The sequence below is a fragment of the Nomia melanderi genome, chromosome 2 (genome assembly GCF_051020985.1).
Source record: "Nomia melanderi isolate GNS246 chromosome 2, iyNomMela1, whole genome shotgun sequence".
In the NCBI taxonomy this organism is placed as follows: domain Eukaryota; kingdom Metazoa; phylum Arthropoda; class Insecta; order Hymenoptera; family Halictidae; genus Nomia; species Nomia melanderi.
Window position 1 is genome coordinate 16942683 of NC_135000.1, and position 13026 is coordinate 16955708.

The 13026-nt window shown below is 35.1% G+C and overlaps 1 protein-coding gene across 1 annotated transcript in view; it reads right to left on the reverse strand.

Annotated features, from left to right (window-relative positions):
• Lgr3 (Leucine-rich repeat-containing G protein-coupled receptor 3) overlaps nucleotides 1-13026 on the reverse strand; it is a 25269-nt gene continuing 12243 nt past the window's right edge. Inside the window, exon 24 of the transcript XR_013001397.1 lies at nucleotides 1-1012. The gene's annotated coding sequence lies outside the window, so the exon portion shown is untranslated. The remainder of the gene's footprint in view (nucleotides 1013-13026) is intronic.

A 13026-nucleotide genomic window follows, 5' to 3' on the forward strand; every position in this document is an offset into this window, starting at 1 on the left:
AAGTAACATTAAAACAGATGTATCGAACTATGCAAGCGAATAGGTACTAAATTGCAAAGACCTCGGTTATACTGATGAAGATTGATGTGAATTCATTTAATAGAGTTTTCTTCTGGAAGCCATTAGTAATTCGATTGCAAAAGATCGAGTTAGGCATGCAAAGGTATAGCTCGAGGTGCTAGATATATCGCAGTTAGGAATGCAAAGGTTAGGTGGCTAAGGTTGCGGCTCCAGGAATTGGGTGATTGGCGTCTGGTTCGAAGGATTAGTTCGCTATACTTTGTATTCAGCTTAAGGCACCAAACATTAGGACGTCCAATTTTGGATTGAAACTAGGTTCTATCTGAAATTTTCGTTTCTAAGTTAAGTAAAATTTTAAATCTTTTTCTATGAAATTCAAAACACAACGGTATCGAGGAGTTAGTGATGTTTATCGTACGTCATTAACATCTTATCGTACCTTCACTAAGAAAACATGAAAAGAAATATATCTGTATATTTTATAATATTGTTTTTCTTAATGTTGGTATATGTATTTGTATAATGAGTAGGTTACAATGCAACTTGTGTAATAAATATAAATAGACTTATTATTTTTTTCCAATACAATAACAATCGTCCGAGAGCATTCAGATATTCAGTACCTGTTTAACGTGTTCTTTGAGTTTCTTTGCATACAACGCTGTAATATCTTCATGCAACACGAAATATTGTTTCAACGAGTATGATTCGAACGAAACTTAACCAGGGAATGTTCGAATCGAACGTGAAATGCGGTGTAAACGCGAACGAACAGTTTAATCGCGTATACGTAAATTCTTCTCTCGTGGACCGAATGCGAGCTCGCGTGACTGAAAAGCAAAAGAATTTTTATTCCCCGTAATTGTGGGAAGGAAGATTCGTGGCGCCTCTTTCGCGTCGATTTCGCGCCAGACGTCTGATCCCAGTTTGTAATTCGTTGTCGGTCCTTCCGTCAGACATGCGAATGCTCCTCCTTCGATCAGCTCTTTTTCTGAAAGAATTCATCGAAGGTATTTTGCTGATTGAATTTTTAACACAGTACTGTACGAAACATCAATTATTTAGTAACACCCATTATGGTACTTTTTTTTTACTACACCCCTACTGGTGAATCCTAATGTTCTATCCTATTATAAAATATTATTTCTTAACGCTCGTTTGACGGACAGTTACAGTACAGTTTGTTCTATCGTTCTCGGAAAAACCGACAATCGTTCATTTAGATTTTAGAAATCAGAGATTTAAAGGTAGACAATTAGGAAACATATCCGCTCAACCGCATCAATCAAAATCAATCCAAACATTTACCGAATAATGTTTATAAAATTCCATGCGATTCAAATTGACTCCCGTAAATGTAGTGTTAAAACATACCTTACGTAAGTCCTAACGTTCATGAATGGAGCGGAGAAAATAATAAAATACCGACTACACGAGCGGATTCGACGACGATGGGGATTCCGCCGTTTGAATTCCATTAACAGTGTCCGGTCAGCGAGTGCTCGCGTTTCTTAAACTTTCTCTTAAATTACAAACGCGGAACCGGGGCGCGCGCAATCGACTTATGCATAATTAAAGTCAGTAAGTCATTACCGTGCAATCTAATCGAGATAAACTGCTCGCCCATAGGAAAAAGAAACGCCGTTCCCGATTCAAGATTTACAGACTTGCTTGCTATCCTCCTTTATACGCTATTATTCGCGGCCAGTCTGTCTCCCTCTCTTTCTCTCTCTCTGTCTCACTCGCTCGATCGAACGCGTCCATTTTCCAAATATACGCGTTCCGTTTGAAGCCAATCTTTCCGTTGAATAATTGCGCCCGTGTAAATCAGGACTGGCCGATAGCCCGTTTTGAATTTTTCCCGTTCGCCGGCGCGACTGAATTTATCGCGGCGACGCGCGCGCGGGGGGATGCAAATTAAACAATACGTTCCGCGCGGCTGGTATGCTAAATACAGTTATCATAACTCGCGACGCCGGGTAACTAGAAAATTGATCGGCTCCGTTTGAAGCACTGGACACGATGCAAGATTAACTTCACGCGAGGATTTGATTTGTATCTTACAGATTGCTAGATAGCCATGATTTACATCTTTCCTGCGACGATCGGCCGGCGAAAATGGCAAACATTCGATACGCAGCGGCGGATGCAGTCGCTGGGCTTTTCTCGAATGAGGCGCGAACTAATCGAGTTCCTGTTAAATATTAGAAAGCGAATTGTGTTTGCGAGAGTAGTGTTGGGAGTAGAATATTTTATAGAACTGATTCTTGAAGGTCGAATTTACTTCGTCGATTGAAGGATTCTTTGAAATTAGATCACTATAAATTGTGTGTGCTTATACAAATTTTTGTAAATTATAAATATCGAATACTTTCATAGTTTATATTAGAATTGGATTCTTCAATGACTTTGTCTACAAACCTAATTTTATCATATTACGAATTAATAAAAGCTACTATATTATCGTCTTACCCTACAATGTCTTTAATACTTTCGAGAAAGCGAATAACATTTACCCAATTAAAGCAACATAGAATGTTATTAAAAGAAGGAACAGGTTTAGAGGAGATTAGGACAAAGGGAGAGAACGTTTCGTCCGGGATCTACCAGTCCACTCATTAGTAAGGGTTTCTGGTAGACCCGTGCCTTAAACGCGGGGACGAGTGTAGGATATTTGCGGACCGTATATATACAAATAGGTGCCGCAATAAGCAGGAGCAAGAAAGGCATTTAGGTGTCGATAGACTTCTATCGGTGGGTTAGAAAAGCCGTCGCCACACAATTTTCACGTTTATTCGATTTTTGTCAAATTAAACTAGAAGTCTTTGCCACAAATCTCACTCGTTATTATAAAGCGAAGAGTCAAAACTCATTCGAGATTTCACTATGTCATACACTACACGCTGTCGAACACGATGTATACATAAAACCCGCGAAGTCCACCAGCGATAAATTTAAAAAGGAAAAACAACTTGTACGAAAGTCAAATCCGTATTCGATGGTTGGCACCATACCACCACCTACGCGTTGCAAACGTTGTAATGTTGTTCGAACGAAGAAATATGTAGTAAAACGGTCGCATTCTATAGTTCGCAAAGCCGTCGAGTACCGAGTGACGGAAAATTATCATTGCGAGCGGTAAACGAGGAATTTGTCTTGCTTTCGGCTATCGGAAAACTTGGCAGCGGTTTACTGTTAGCCGACGCGGAACGGTATTCGAATGCATTTGGATAATTTAGCCGCGACTGGTGTGGTGGGGGTGGTGGGGCTTCGTAACAATAGGTTTTCAGGTTCGCTTATCGCGTTAAATCGGACAAGCCTCGGCACGCGGCACGGCTCGGGCTTATAAGACCTTACTAAACACGCTGGCCGGAGAAAGTCGCCGATTATATCGGTACGAATCAACTATGACCTCAAACGGCAGCCCCCTGTACACCGGAACGAAAATCATTCCTCCGAACGTGCACGATTTTATCTGACAATTCGGGCTCCACGCGCGGAAACTTGGCTTCACGGAAATACACTGGAATGTTCGGAGAGAATAAATCGATCAGGATTGAGGCACATTGCTGTTTATAAGACAGTCGTTGTAAGACACTGGAAAATAGGAATCGGTCGTTCATTAACCCCTTGTCCTGTTATTTCTTTCGGTACTCTGTTTGATAAAATGAAAAATAAGAATATAGTGAGAAAAGAAAAGAATTTGATGCTTATTTTGGGTCTACGTTTACTTTAGACGTTCAGGATAGACAATAGACAAGTAATATTTTAATTATATGAAAAATGAGTAAAGAACGTTTTAATTTGTTGAATACAGTTGAACATTTTTATTACGATTCTGACTCGACATTATAGGAGAAGAGGTTAATCCTTGTCTTAGTAATCACAATGTTTGCTCGAATATTAGTATTACAGTATTTTATTGCACACTTTTTCTATTTTTTAAGCGTACATTAATGTGAACATACAAGAAAATGGAGATTTTAAACGATACATTTTCTGGGGAAATGGAAATCATTTAAAATTGATATCCGGATAATGGGTTATTAATATAAGGGTTGAAGAATGAATATTAAAGTGAAATAAAGTAGAAATTTGTTAAACTATGACTTTGGTACAATAATAAATCTGAAAATGATTATATATTTTGAATTGATGATACTATTATTATATTACAATCTATGTAACAAAATAAGTATAAACATTGAGGATAAAAGGATAAATATTACGATTTAAAAGATTTGACAAAAAACAGTGTAGAGGCTGAAGCCAGGGATTGAGTAAGATAGAAAACAAATGAATAATCTGAAATAAGCGACGTGCTAGGAAGCCAAAAGCGCGTATATCTACGAGAAAATCACTGGTGACTGGACTGAGACAATGGACAGGCTACATAAATTACTGCGAGCCACGATAGTATGTATGACAAAGAGCTCCCGGTTTGGTACCGGACACAAAGCCTCAAAACTACTGGTTCTGCCGCCACAGCAGTCTTTCGCGCCAGCTTACACTTACTTACGATTGCTGTGATTGTGTATGATCATCGTTCTCCAAATAATTCCTTAAATGATTAATTGAAAAAGACATCGTTATCTTTATTTTGATCTAAAAAGTATTATCTGAGAACAAGAGACAGCAATTTACCATCAATTTTATTTGGAATAGAATGTGTCATATGTATTGGATATTGAATAACAAAAGGAAAATGAAACATAAAAGGGACTATAAAATGTAAAATAATTAGATACAGTAGTCTTTCAACATCATTAATCTTCTATTTTGATTACTGCTTATTACTGAGTACCTAGATATCACGGACTAGAGTCTAGACTAACCCTGCATTATCAATCTTATTATTTGATAAACTTATATTTCGATGATATCTCCACTTAGAGACTCATTGATGCTAATCTGAGTCTTCGAGATCGTTCTGATACTTCAAGCTAAACAATTCCAATTTTTCTTTCTCTCACACTTGCATAGCATAGCGTATGCCTATTCTGGATCATAAATGGTCATTTTTCTTTGATTGTTTAATTAGCAGTTTTGAGGATAAGGGTTTGACTTTAACATTTGCATCAATGCTAGGCTGTTTAGTTACTTATCCTTAACATTTTTTAATCTACATGATATCTCGTTTACTGGATATTTCTAAACCTTCAATATTTCTCCCTTATCAATGTTCAATGTTCACTAGCTATAACTGATATAATTTAGTAGCTAGAGTTATTGCAGATTTAGCCTCTACGACGATTTATAATTTACGATCATTTCGATTGATCACCGTGGGAGATACAAGTTGATGATCATAATAATCGACTTTGGAACAGAAATCACGTTTTCATGAGTATTTGTCCTAGAAAATTTCTGCAATAAAATCACAGGCGATTCAATTCTCGCAATTCATAAAATCACCAACGTAAACAAGCTATTACCTGGAGCATCGATCTTTAATATCGTTAAACTAAGTTTAAAATAACGGAAGATTACAAAACTTTGCACAGTACAGTAATGGATTAACGATTTCTTTCACGCGTTTCACTTCGTATTAGTCACGGTTTGGACCGGAATTTTTAGCGTGTTAAATCGTCTTAATTGGGTGATATAAATTCGTTTTTCTCGAAACTATTAAAGGTACAGAAGCATTTAGGATAATCATGTTCGGTTGTTTTTAGCCTTGCAATAAAAGAAGGTAGTTTAAAAATCCGCTTGAGAAAAACTTTTTCTATTGTGAACTGTTTTATAGAACTCCGAGATTGCTGTTTGGATATTTAGACTACTAGGGATAATTATGATTTTATACCTTCAACAAAGTAGATTTCTTAGAAGAAGATTCCGAAGAGGTACATTAGATTCGTCAATGAATAACCCGTCCCAAAATTGTCATCTTCTTTCTATGTTTTATTTAAATTTCATATTTACCTTTTATTGTGTAACATCTTTCTATAATTCTTAAAAAGGAAAACTGTATGAAACCTATTAAATAGAAATTTCAATAACAGTTTATTGAAACAAGTAATAGCTTGTAATATTGTCAGATACACCTAATATTTCTTGTACAATAACTTTAATAAATATAATAAATAATACCGCTGTCAATATTTTCTATATGTACAAATAATTAGTAACAGATACACAACATCTTTCGAAAGTATCCGTATCCAACAAAATTTCTAGAACCAATAATTTCGTAAACAAAGTTCCTATTTTTAACATATAAATATTTACACATAGAATCTATGTACATGGTTCTATGTATAGAAGACGATTCTATCTATAAATGTTTGTATGTCAAAAACAAAAAGGTTCGGTTATGAAACTGTTGGTTTTGGAAATTTTGTTGGTTACACATATTTTCGAAAGATCTACTGTCCGATTATACGAATTGTTTACCCAACCTACCACGTATCCTCCGTTTCATCGCCGTCCAAGGGTCCTCGCATCGCTAGAGCAGCGCAGATCGAGTTTATCTTGCGACTATCGCAGCGACTCAGCGATGTTCGCGCGCGTACACGGCGCAGCAAATCAGTGCAAAACGCTTAATTAACGCTGCATTGATTTTTTCCGTTCCCGTAAGTAACCGGCGATTTTTCTTTACGCTCGCGCTCAGGGAAAGGTGCGGCGATTTTATCTTTGCGCTAGGTCTACGATATCCAGTGCCGCTCGAGATCGATTTGCATAAGCTTCCACGGTGAACTAGGAAAGGCGCGTACTTAATTAACGTGTCCCACTCGTACAGCAGCAGATTTATACGAGATCGTAACCGTTCGATTCAAGGAGTCATCATCTCGTTAAGAAACTTTAAGGATTCCCAGCGTCTCGAAAAGCCGCCGGTAATGCGGAAGTCGTGGAACTCGCGGACTCTGGCAACGGTCCTCGCGAATGAACCGCTAAATATCTATAAAAATCCTGCGTTTACTTTGTGTACGTTCTTGACCGCGTTCATTAATTAGATGTCTATTCGTCAATGATTTCTGTTCCTTTTTCTTTGGGTATTGTGTTACACAAATTTCGATATTTAAAATGTTAAATGAATATACTTGTAATTATTCGTTCAATTTTTTTTAACTGGAGTTTAATGAATGCGAAGGTAGAATTCTTCTTTCTGTTATTTTTTTTTTAAGACTTCGTGATCAAATCCGTAAGTTATGGAGTTGTTACTTATTCGAAGTTTTATTCCTAGCACATTCCGATGTAACTAACGACTGGACTTTTTTCCTTGATAATTACTGCGAAGACGAAGAGAGTGTCGAAATAATGTTGCTACACCTTTTCAGTAACAGATGTAGGTTTGAGCTTAAGAAATGTGCATGAAACGAAATTATGTTACACTACGTACCATTAAAAACGGATCTCGCGAGCATTAACATTTGCGAAAGGTACTGTAACGGGTTGTGATTGGAAGAAATTACTGCAACCTCTTCTTTACGATTACAGTTAATTGTGGCTGCCTAAAGCTCATATATTACTCACGTGTTATTTTTAACGAGGAAAACCAGTTTATGATGTTCATTCTAAGATTAATTAGAAAATTGATGTACCTTCCGTATTTGCTAAACTTCACCTTTTATGATTTATTACTGTTTCTGACATTTAGTGTTGCGTTTATTTATTTTCACACGCTGCTTGTATCTAACACTGAATTTTATGCATTTGTAACAAACCTAAGTGTATGAAAGATAAAACAGTACAAATTTCTGTGAAATTTAAGAATTTTCTTATTGAATTGTCATGTAAATAATATTTCTAACAGAGTCCCGCATAAGGAAAGATCATTTACTAGAGATACCTGTATAATTTCGAATAGATTTCCAACGCTCCACGCTCGCCGACAAAAAAGTCACATTATTCATCTACAAGACTGAAAGAAAGTAAAAAATTGAGAATTTTTTAAATCGTCAAATTAAGAAAGTACCTCGGATTGTCACTTTTCATATGTTAATGTCAACTCGAACGTTTCTATTCATTTCGATAAGGTTACTATTCATCTCTTCGACCACAGTACAAATTTCGCCTCGAACATTCGAATTCCCATATTTATTTTGCACGAGGTAAAACACTTATCATAACTCGTGGGGCCGTGTTCGCTGTAAACCTGCGTCTCAATTTTGCCACTTTCGCATTCGCTTGTAGCACGCGGTGAAAAATCGCGGCTGTATGCAGATTCCGCCGTGTACTCTCGCGCTCCGCGGCCGAAAAATTCCGCAGGAGGGCTTCTTACAATTACCATCCTCGTGCTCGCGCGAGGCAAAGGTAAACGCATTTTTCCATGCGCGTTAGAAAGGAATTCATTTGCAAGATAATGAGCGTGCCGATGTAGCTAGCACGCGTTCCGTGTACGGCCGAGGGTGCATTATCGATTCGAAAAGCGAACAACACGCACGAAATACGCGTTCCTATGAATCATCTCATCCGTATTCAGCAACGCGTCTTCGTGATTCGACCCTGAAGAAGCCACCTACGACCGTGTACGAATCTCCTGGACGAAACCCGCGGGATTAGCCGCGATCCCTTGAAACCGTGTTCGTTTTTCGACACGATGTTCCGCCGTGTACGCAACGACGGGACAAGTGGCACTATTTTACCCCTTCGCTTATAGTATTAAATTGAGGAAATCATTTCTAAAATGCTTAATTTTTTTATAATATTATATTTTTTGTTTTATTATTATATTTTATAACATTTTAAATGATTATATTTTATAATATTATATTTTTTGTTTTATTATTATATTTTATAACATTTTAAATGATTATATTTTATAATATTATAATACGAACTAGTAACCACATGTAAATAAAAGCATCGAAAACATATTTTGTACTTTCAAACTTACGTGTAAATCATTGCGTTGGTTATTCTTGTTATTTATTGCGTTAACGATAAAGGCTTGTAATTCGAAACATTTATTTGCATGCTTGATCTGTGCGTCGAGGTGAAGGGGTTAATTACTTCGTATCAGTGTTTTCTTATTGAACTTATCCGTCGCTCTTTAGACGTTATTTTGAGTAACATTTGCTTAACGCTACTTTGTGTATCTTCAAAATGCATTTCGATGGTTGGAGTCACTTTATAACGGTGATTTGAATGTCTTACATTGCGGTATTTTATCGTGATTGAGATAAAGTAGAATTGATAAACTAAGATCTTTGAAATTGAGTGTACGATTTCTTTGAAAATTGTTTAAGGAGATTTTATCAGGAATAAAAATTAAATTATATTAATTGCTATTTTGTTTCTACTTTTTCATTTTCTGTTGATGATTTAGATGATTGATTATGGAATGAAATGTTGACTTATCATTTGACAGAACCACTAATAATTTGTTGAGTGTTTGAACGGTAGACTTTGGCTCCATCACATTTCAATTTATTTTATACTTGAGAATAACAGGTATGATTGAACTTTGACATTACTGTATTCATCTGCCTTTCATATATTGTTAATGTCTGTTTTAAGGTTACTTTATGTTCTAGCTTCATTTTATTTTTAATTTCCACTTATACTTTACTTTTCTTATTTTTGTTTTCTATTTAAACTGTATGCTAATTTATTTTTATTTCTATTGTTGTTGCAAACGATAATATTTAAGACGAACTCGAGGTTCGCCGGACGAGGGTTAATGTACTCTTACAGGATTCTAATCTAAATTTTCAAGAAACTGAAAGTGTGGCCGACTATAAAACAGCGTTTTATAGCAACTTTTATAGGCTGTTAACGGAATGTCAATATAAAGTGTAGTATAAAGCATGAAGATGCCTTTACAATGTCCCCGCATTTTATATTTACTACCCAGTGATAATTACAGCACAAAATATGTGGCTAATTATAAAAGTGTCCTGATCCATTTTTGCAATTGTAAAAATACATTTAGCTAGATCTCAATAATGATAATTCCAGAAAGTTATATCAATTCAATATAGAATTAAAAATAAATCTTTCTTAAATTTTAATTACATTTTTATACACACTTATACACACTTATTTACCGAAAAATACCAGAAAATTAAATAAAAAATTTTCTTCAAGAAAACTCACCGTTAAAAACAATTAATTTTAAGATAATGCCATTAACTGTTATATTATGTTATTTAATGGAGGAGCACATGTTTAATCTCTGTAGTAATGCTCTCGTTATGGTAGAGACAAATTGCGTCAAGCGAAAGTGTCGAGGCTGCCGGCCAATCAATAAAAGTTCGTTACAGTGACGCGCGAAATCTTCGTCGGGATTTTAAAATTGCGTATAAGCGTGCAGGTGAACGTGCAATGCGCCGTCCTTGATCCACAGTAGGTGGGTATGTCGGTGCATGTACCTGGGAAAATAAAGGATGCATGTGCAACCATCACGTTGAGAAATAGCCACCGAGCGTACAGTATATCCAAGTCCGTGGGATGATTCAATGATTCCACTCGAACAACGAGAGAAATCGTTTTCGCGGATGGAGAAGTAAGTTACGCGACCAGGCCACCGTGTTTTTCACGCTTCCCGTTTTATTCATCTGCGACGTCCAAGGAGAAATGGAGTGAGTACAAAACAGTTCGCATAAAACATCCGCAGGAAGTATTCAGATTGTCTGGTGTTGGAATAAAAAGGGCGTAGCGAGATACAGCTGAACTGTATAAGCATAAGTGTAAACTGAATTAATCTGTATAGGCTGTAACGTCTACAAACTGAATAATTTATTTTCTATTTTCAATCTGTATTCGTTTGGAAAATAGTTTTTCAATTAATTTGAATGGTATATTCTTATTTTGTAACAATTTTTGTGATAATTTTTTCAAATATTTTTATTGCTTGCGGAAGTATTACTTAGCAGTTTTTGAATAACATTAGTTGGAATGATTTGTTATAGTGCAGATTTTTATTTGGTATTTTAAATAAAGTGAAGTAACAAAGAAGTTTGTGTAGGTGTTATATTAGAATTTCCATTAAGATTTAAAGCAAAATAAAAAGTTTACTAAAATTTACTAAAATAATGAATTAAGTATATTGAATTTCAGAAAATCGTATGTCTTGCAAAGACTTAATAATGTCCAATAATCAGAGCTATAAATGAAATGAAATGTGTTATGGAATTCTTAGCCGCTAAAATATTTTTAGGATTTGCTTAAATATTTTTTCGTAGCGTATAGTAGAAACATTATTTATTTTACATTAGGAAAATATTTTATACTTACTTATTTTAAAATTTAGTATAATGATCGAATAATTTGAACACTTTTAAATCAACAAAATTCCAACATAAGTCTGTACAAACAAATAGAATGCCTTATTACTATGTAGTAATAAGTCGATCAAATTTAAGTCGAAAAGGGAACGCTGTGGACAGAAAAAAGGAGAAAAATCAATCCAAAAAGGCGAACTGTGTTGAAGGAAGTATCGAGGCCCCTTAACGGGACCCTCCCATTGGCCATCTACCATAAATTATACATTATATCGCATAAGAGTCGGCCCACGTGGCGGCGAATCGTAGATTGCAGTGATGCATTTTTTTCGCCAGTATAATAATTTATAATCCGCTGTGACGCAGTCGAATATCGATTCCTGGCTATGCAAATGTTTAATTGTATTTCCAAATTATTGTTTTAATTCGTGTTACGACAATTCAACCGTTAAGAAATATATTAGAAATTCTTTAACAGTCGCTGTTGTATAAACCATTGTGTCGACAATTTCAAACAATTAAATTGTTTTAAAGAACTGACACAAAACTCAATTTATTTAAAAATTTGAAACATTTTTAGAATCTCTATACAGAAACAGTGTAAAACGAATACGCTAGTATATTACTTTTTATGATAAAAAATACGTTAAAATTATTTTTAGGATATAATATTATGATTATCAAGTTAAATTCGTAAGTCCGTAATGATTCATCTTCAAATTCGCTCAAAATTACCAATGACAATATTACTAGAAAACTACTAATTATTATTTTTGTTTATTTTATTAGAACCTATTAAAAATGAAAAAGTCACAGGTATATTAATGAAGAAAGAAATATATAATCGAAGGCGTTGGTAGTTAATTATGAAACCGATAACACGATCATGAAATTAACTTCTTCTTACTTTGAAAAACCAGATATTAACATTTACGACGCTAATTGCGGCGATAAACTGAAGTACTCTATTGAAGACTTCATTGAGCTACGATCTCAATTTGAGCAAGTTATGTACTTCGTCCTTCGTTAGGAAGACATAAATATCTTCGTTATAGATTATTACGCGGCGTGGCACTGAAGTGAACTTATCTCCGCCCATAACATCTGGTGCAACAATCAACTTTGTTGTTCAGCCAGTTATTATAGCTCGTCAGTGATAAAGAGATAGAAGTGATCATATTTCCGTCCATCATCCATTATGTCTAACCTTGTTAACGCTTATATTTGTTTCGCTGTAAAGCTAATTTATCGACAAATTCTTACGATACCTAGATCTATTTTATAGTACGCTATGGCGTAACACTAAGACAGAATATAGTGCTTAATAAAAGTAGAGAATATTTGTTAACAGGTTTCTAACAAATTCTTTGCTCTCTAGCGAAATATCCTTTCGTATAATAATAGATTTATGGTAATGAACACACTTAGAATCATCATAAAGAGGTACCTACCATCGCTGGGAATTATAAAAATATCTTATTAAATAAAAGAATAACATGTTATAATTATTCAAATTTGAACCATTTCTTGAAAAATTCATTTTTCTACCTAATAAACCTGCGAAGATCTTTATGATATACTCTATCACAAAATGCTGGATAATATTGAAAAATTGATAAACAAATGTGAAATATAAAATATGAAATGTAATGATAATCAAAAATCGAATGTATACAGAAAATTATAATCTGGAAGTTATATGTCACAGTACAGCATAATAAGTATTATCGCGACAATCCTATTGTCGATAATTCTAAAGACTTGAACTCACTAGGATACTACCAGAATAATAATGAAAACTGTTGCAGTGAGGTGAGCGAGCGAAAATCGAGTCGGTTAT